Source organism: Panthera uncia, chromosome D4 (genome assembly GCF_023721935.1).
Source record: "Panthera uncia isolate 11264 chromosome D4, Puncia_PCG_1.0, whole genome shotgun sequence".
Taxonomy (NCBI): Eukaryota; Metazoa; Chordata; class Mammalia; order Carnivora; family Felidae; genus Panthera; species Panthera uncia.
The window spans coordinates 36057323-36065530 of NC_064807.1; positions in this window are offsets into that span (position 1 = coordinate 36057323).

Sequence of the window (8208 nt, forward strand, 5' to 3'; positions counted from 1 at the left end):
GACGGCTTGGAGCCTGGAGCCTGTTTCAGATTCTGTGTCTCCCTTTCTCTCTCCCTCCCCTGTTCATGCTCTGTCTCTCTCTGTCTCAAAAATAAATAAATGTTAAAAAAAAAAGAAAGAAAAAAAAACAGAACAAACTGAGTGTTGATGGGGGGTGGGAGTGGGGGAGGGTGGGTGATGGGAATTGAGGAGGGCACATTTTGGGATGAGCACTGGGTGTTGCATGGAAACCAATTTGACAATAAACTTCATATTAAAAAGAAATTAAGCAGGTTTTCTTCTAAAAAATATTTACGACTCTAGTGTGATACAAAATATCTGTTAAGTCCTTTAATAAACGTCATGGTATTGTTAATGTTAATATACTGTTATATTAATATGTTAACTATATTCATAATAACAGCAACACTACATCTTAGTTAGAACTTAAGATAAAAATGTGAAATTTTCCCTTTTCAAGTTTATTAATCCCAAAATTTATTTATGCATGCTTTGGTATTCATGTACAGCTGGTTAGATACTATGCCCCAGAAGTGAGTTTTCCTCAGTCCCAGCTTCTAGCCCAAGTTGTGATTCTACCAATGATTTCTCTGCTCATCTATTCAGATGTTTCCTGAGAGTATATTCAATTTCTGGATGTCAACCTTCAAAAACATAACTGAGTTACTTTTAAAGTTACTAAACTATTACTGGAATAATTTGCACTACTTTTCTCAGTATTTCCCTTACATGATTCCAAACTTTATATCATCATTTGAAATAAGTACCCCAGTCTTTAAAATATCATTCTCCAAATAATTTTACTATGAAGTTTCAATCATTAGCTTTGAGACAATGCTTCTTAATAGCTTTCTGGCTACCAGCTCCTACTGGAGAGTTATTCCAACTAACTCTTTCCCTGAAACATTTGGATACTTATTTTTTTATTACCTCTCTTTAGATAATTGTAATTTTTTCTGACTTGATATTAAAACATCAAGAAAATATCTTTTCTGACCTCTCTAAAAATTAGATCTAGGTGTATCTTATACAATAATTTTCTTTCTTTCTTTGTGGGTTTCGTTTTGTTTTAGTTTTTGCCTTTCCCATAGGTCTAATGTAGGCTTCCTTAATCACAGCATTATTGACATTTTTTTTTTGCCAGATAATGATCATCATGAGGAGTTGTCTTCAGCATTGTGGGATGTTTAGCATCATCCCTCATTTCTACCCACCAAATGCCAGGAGGCTCCATTTGTGTCGGCCGAGAATATCTCTGGACATTGCTGACTCTCCACTGGGGGAAAAAACCATGCCCAGTGGAGAACCATAGGTCTAAGATGACTTGTGTAAACTTGAGTCTTGATTGAAAAACATCCCTCTCAGGTGCCTGGGTCAGTTAAGCAACTGACTTCAGCTCAGGTCATGATCTCTGAGTTCTGGCCCCATATCTGGCTCTGCATTTACACTGCAAAGCCTACTTCAGATCCTCTGTCTCCTTCTCTCTCTGCCCTTCCCCAGTTCTCTCTCTCTTTTTTTCTCAAAAAATAAATTAACATTAAATAATAATAAGAGGAAGAAGAAGAAGAAGAAGAAGAAGAAGAAGAAGAAGAAAAATACCCTCTATGATATTATTTGTAAGTATATATTTAGTTTGTCTTCTGATGTTTTGAGAGCTAAAATAATTTTTTATAGATCATCCTTCTCTTTTCATTTAGAGAAATCTGTCTTTCTGCTTACTGATGTCATTGCATGGTTTCTTGGCTAGCATTAGGATAAAAGCATCTGGTATCCAAGCTTTCTTTAGATTTTTGGCTCAGCATTTATGATTATTTAATTTAGCTTTTTCCTTATCTCTATTCCAAAGGTTTAGATCAATGTGGTAGTGTCTCCAGGATAATTTTTTGTATTCAAGAATATGAACTTCCCGGAAAAATGGCAGAGTAGGAGGACCCTAACCTCACCTCATCCTATAGATACAACTATAGGTAACACTCACATCAGTGTACATAACCCAGAAAATGACCAAAAGAATGGCAGAGCAAACTCCACATCTAATGTAGAAAAGAAGTCACATCAAAGAGGGTAGTAAAGGCAGAGCCATTGTGGGGACCTAAACTCCAGGGTCTGTCTGCCAGAGGGAGGAAGCCAAGGGCATGGAGAAAAAAAAGAAACAGACTACCCCACTTGATAGCCCACATGGGAAGGATGAATACTTATACATTTCTCTTTGAAAACCAGAGGAGCTGAATTTTTGAGTCCTTACAAGAGTGGGACTTAAACCCTGGAACTTTAAAAATCAGTGGGCTGGGCTCTGGGAGACCTGGGAGGGGGTAAGAGGAAACTGGGCCCTACTCTTAAAGAGAAAGCACAACAAACAGGTTATGGAGATAGAGTGTAGAAGCAATAGTTTGAAAACACATGGAGCATATGGGAGGGAGAGTTTTTTAAAATTCTCGGAGTACACTGAGGGACTTTTCCAGAAACAAAGAAGCTCGCAATTTTCTTCTCCCCCCCACCCTCATCCCCCAGGATAAACATACAGTCACCTGCTGGCACCAGAACAGTAGTGGCATTCATTACCTAACTTGCTTACACCTTTCCTTGTCTTCTATATAGCCAGGCCTGCCTCAGTGCCAGCACTGTGGATCCTCTCCCTGAGAAAACTAGTGCAAACCTTACCATCATCACAACTCCTGACTGAGCACTTTGTGGGGCGTTGGTCCTGGTGGCAGCAGCTTCTAATCACCTCACACAAAGAATGTGTGCGCCTTGTTAAAACTGTGTGCCCCATCAGCACAAACTTTGCAGAGTGGCCCAGCTGACTTGGTCACCAGGGTGGCTGCACATCCTTTGTGGAAGAAGATTTGAGCAACCTTGTTAAAAGTGTGCACCCCACCCACTACTTTCAAGAGAAAGAGACATAGCTGACTTTCATAACATACAGAAACAGGCATTGAGAGTTGGACAAAAAAAGGAGACCAAGGAATATGTCCCAAATGAAAGCAGAGGACAAAATCACAGCAAGAGATAAAAGCAAAATGGATATAAGTAATATTCATGATGGAAAATTTAAAGAAATTATCATAAAGATACTTACTGAATTTCAGAAAAGAGTAGAGGAAACTAACAAAGAGATAGATAAGAACCAATAAGAGATTAAAAAAACCCACAATAATTGAAATTAAAAATACACTAGATGGAATAAATAGCAAGCTAGGAGAAGCAGAATGAATCAGTGACCTGAAGGACAGAGTAATAGAAAGTAACCAAGCTGAGCAGGTGAGAAGATAAAACTATGCAAAATGAGAATTGACTTAGGGAACTTAGTGACTCCATCAAGCATAATAACATTTGAATTATAGGAATCCCAGAAGAAGAAGAGAGAGAAGAAAGGACTGAAAATGTATTTGAAGAAATAGTAGCTAAATCTTTCTGAACTTGGGGAAGGAAACTGAAATTTAGATACAGGAAGCACAAGATCCTCCAATGAAATCAACCCCAAAATGTCCACACCAAGACACTGAAAAATAAAGAAGTTTAAAAGTAGCAAGAGAAAATAAAACAGTTACATACAAGGGAAATCCCATAAGACTGTCAGCAGATTTTCAGCAGAAACTTTACAGTACAGAAGGGAATGGTGTGATATATTCAAACTGCTGAATTGGAACAATCTACAGCAAAGAAAACTCTATCCACCATGGCTGTCATTCAGAATAGAAGGAGAGGTAAAAATTTCCTACACACACAAAAGTTAAAGGAGTTCATGACGTTAAACCAGCCCTACAAGAAATGTTAAAGGGGTCTCTGAGTGGAAAGAAAAGTCCATAAGTAAGAGAAAGAAAAATAGGAAGCACAAAGGCAATACAAATCAGTCGAGGGACTCACAAAATGATGTAAAATATGACATCATATACTTAAAATGTGCAGATGAACGGGTAAAGAATGGATTCAAACGTTAGTGATCATCTACTTAACATAGTCTGTGATAAGCAGGGGATATTATATATACAAACCTAATGATAACCACAAGTCAAAAAGCAGTAATATGCAAAACTAAAGATAAAGGAATCCAAGTGTATCAATATTATCCAAGTATATTTCACCAACTTATGGTGGGTGATTACTTTGAGCTTAAATGGACTAAATGCTCCAATCAAAAGACATAGGGTGACAGAATGGATAAAAAAACAAACAAACAAACAAACAAACAAACAAACAAAAAAAACAAACAATCAAAAAAACCAAGACCCATCTATATGCTGCCTATAAAAGACTCATTTTAGATCTAAATACAAATGCAGATTGAAGTGAGGGGATAGAGAAATATTTATCATGCAAAAGGATGTCAAAAGAAAGCCAAAGCAGCCATACTGCTATCAGACAAAATTAAGTTTAAAACACAGACTATTATGAGTGACAAAGAAAGACACTGTATAATTAAGGGGATAATCCAACAAGAAGACTGACAGTTGTAAATATTTATGCACCCGACATGAAAGCACCCAAATATATGACACAGTTAATAACAAATATAAAGGAAACACTTGATAGTAATACAATAGTAGTAGAAAACTTTAATACACTACTTACATCAATAAACAGGTCATCTAAACAGATGTCAACAAGGACACAGTGGCTTAGAATGACATACTGGGCCAGATGTATTTAATAGGTTCATTCAGAACGTTCCATCCTAAAACAGCAGAATACACATTCTTTTCAAGTACACATGGAATATTATCCAGAATAGATCGTATATTAGGTCATGAATCAATGTTAACAGTTTCAAAAAGATCAAAGTGATACCATGCATCTTTTTCTGATCACAACCGTATGAAACTGGAAATCAACCACAGGAAAAATCTGTAAAAAGCACAAATACAAAGAGGTTAAATAGCAAGGTACTAAATAATGAATAGGTCAACCAAGAAATCAAAAAGGAAATAAAAAATACATGGAGACAAATTAAAATGAAAAACACAATGATCCGAAATAATTGGGGTGCAGCAAAAGTGGTTCAAAGTGAGACATTTGTAGCAATACAAGCCTATTTCAAGAAGCAAGAAAAATCTCAAATAAACTACCTCCTCTTACAGATAAAGGAGTTAAAACAATAAGAACAAACAAAACCAAAAACTAACAGAAGGAAATATACAATAAATATTAGAGCAGAAATAAACAAACAGACAAGCAAACAAAAAAACAGCAACAATAGAACAGATTAAACAAAGTAGAACCTGCTTCTTTGAAAAGATCAACAAAATTGATAAACCACTAGCCAGACTCACCAAAAAAATAAAAAAGATAAAGAGAGGGAGAGAGAGAGAGACTCCTATAAATAAAATCAGAAATGAAAAAGAGAAATAAAAACCGACACCACAAAAATACGAAGAATTGTAAAAGAATATGTAAAAACAAATGCCAAAAAACTGGACAACCTAGAACAAATGGATATTCCTAGAAACATATAACTACCAAAACTGAATCACAAAGAAAAAGAATATTTGAACATACCCATTACTGGTAATGAAATTGAATCAGTAATCAAAAAACTCTCAACAAAATCCAGGACCAGATAGTTTCACAAGTGAATTCTACTAAACATTAAAGCAGAGTTAATTCCTATTCTTGTCAAATTGGTAAAAAAAAAAAAAAAAAAAAAAAAAAAGGAAGGAAAATTTCCAAATTCATCGTATGAGGCCAGCAGTACCTTGATTCCAAAATCAGATAAAAATGCCACAAAAAAGAGAACTATAGGCCAGTATCTCTCATGAACATAAATGAAATTATCCTCAATAAAACATTAGTAAACTGAATGTAAGAATACATTAAAAAAATCATTCACCATGATCAAGTTGGAATTTATTCCTAGAGTGTAAGAGTGGTACAATATTACCAAATCAATGTGCTACATCACATCGATAAGTGAAATGATAAAAATCATATGATAATTTCATTAGATGCAGAAAAAGTCTTTGACAAAGCACAACATCCATTCATGATAAAAACCCTCAACAAAATAGGTTTAGAGGGAATATACCTAAACATAATAGAGGCCTTATATGAAAAACCCACAACTGACAGCACATTCAGTGGGGAAAAACTGTACCCTAACAGGAATAAGGTAAAGAAGTCCACTCTCATCACTTTGATTCAACATAGTACTGGAAGCCCTGGCCACAGCAATTAGACAAAAGAAAGGAATAAAAGCCATTGAAATTGGTAAGAAAGAAGTAAAACTTTCACTACTGGCAGAAGACATGATACTATATACAGAAAACCTGAAAGACTACCAAAAAAAAAAAAAAAACTGCTAGAAATGACAAATGCATCAGTAAGTTTGTAGGATGCAAAATCAAGGTAGAGAGACCCATTGCATTTCTACACACTAATAATGAAGCAGTAGAAAGAGAAATTAAGAAAACAATCCCATTTAGAATTGTGCCCAAACCATAAAATACCTAGGAATAAGCTGAACAAAAGAGGTGAAAGACCTACACTCTGAAAGCTGTAAAACATTGGTGAAAGAAATTGAAGATGACACAAAGCAATGGAAAGACACTACCTACTTATGGATTGAAAGAACAAATATTGTTAGAGTGTCTATACTACCCAAAGTAATCTACAGATTTAATATAATCCCTATCAAAGACCAACAGCATTTTTCACAGAACTAGAACAAATAATCCTAAGATTTGTATGGAACTACAAAAGACTCCCAGATTGCCAAGTCAATCTTTAAAAAGAAAAATAAAACTGGAGATACCACAATTCCAGTCTTCTAGTTACATTGCAAAGTGGTAGTAATCAAAACAGTATGGCACTGGCACAAAAATAGACTCACAGATCAATGGAACAGGATAGAAATCCCAGAAATAAACCCGCACCTATATGGTCAATTCATCTTTGAAAAAGGAGACATGAATATACAATAGGAAGAAGATAGTCTCTTTGACAAATGGTGTTGGAAAAACTAGTCAGCTACATGCAAAAGAATAAGACTGGACAACCTTCTTATACCACACACACACACACACACACACACACAAACACTCAGATTAAGTACCTAAATGTGATATTTGAAACCATAGAAATCCTAGAAGACAGCACAGGCAGTAATTTCTCTGACATCGGCAATAATAACATCTTTCTAGATATGTCTCCTGATGCAAAAGAAACAAAGGCAAAAGTAAACTATTGGGATTACATCAAAATAAAAATGTTCTACACAGAAAAGGAAACAATCAACAAAACTAAAATACAGCTTGCTTAATGGGAGAATATATGTGCAAATAATATATCTGATAAAGGTTTTAGTATTCAAAATAATTACAGAACTAATATAGCTCAACACCCAAAAAACAAATGTCCAATTAAAAAATGAGCAGAAGACATCAAGAGACATTTCTCCAAAGAAGACATACAGATGGCAAATTGACACATGAGAAGGTGCTCAATATGGCTCATCATCAAGGGAATGCAAATCAAAACCACAGTGAGGTGAGATACCACCTCATACCTGTTAGAATGGCTAAAATAAAAAAAAAAAACATAGGAAAACAACAAGTGTTTGCAAGGATGTTGTGAAAATGGAACCCTCTTGCATTGTTGGTGGAATTGCAAACTGGTTCAGCCACTGTGGAAGGCAGTATGGAGGATACTCAAAAAGTTAAAAATAGATCTACCCTATAATCCAGTAGTTGCACTACTGGGTATTTCCCTAAAGAATACCAAAATTCTATTTTGAAAGAATACATGCACCCTATGTTCATAGCAGCATTATTTACAATAGCAAACTACAGAAACAGCCCAAGTGTCCATTGATAGATGAATGGATAAAGAAAATGTGATATATATTTGGGTGCCTGGGTCGTTCAATCATTTGAGTGTCCAACTATTGGTTTCAGTTAAGGTCATGATTCCAGAGTTGTGGGATCAAGTCCCACATTGGGGTCCATGCTGAGTGTGAAGTCTGTTTAAGATTCTCTCCCTCTCAGGGCATCTGGGTGGCTTAGTCATTTAAGTGTCCGACTTCGGTTCAGGTCATGATCTGATGGCTCATGAGTTCAAGGCCTATTTTGGGCTGTGTGCTGACAGCTCAGAGCCTGAAGCCTGCTTTGGATTCTGTGTCTCCTTCTCTCTCTTCCCCTCCCCAACTCATGCTCTGTCTCTGTCTCTGTTTCTCTCATATATGTATATATATAAAATATTATTATATTTTTATAT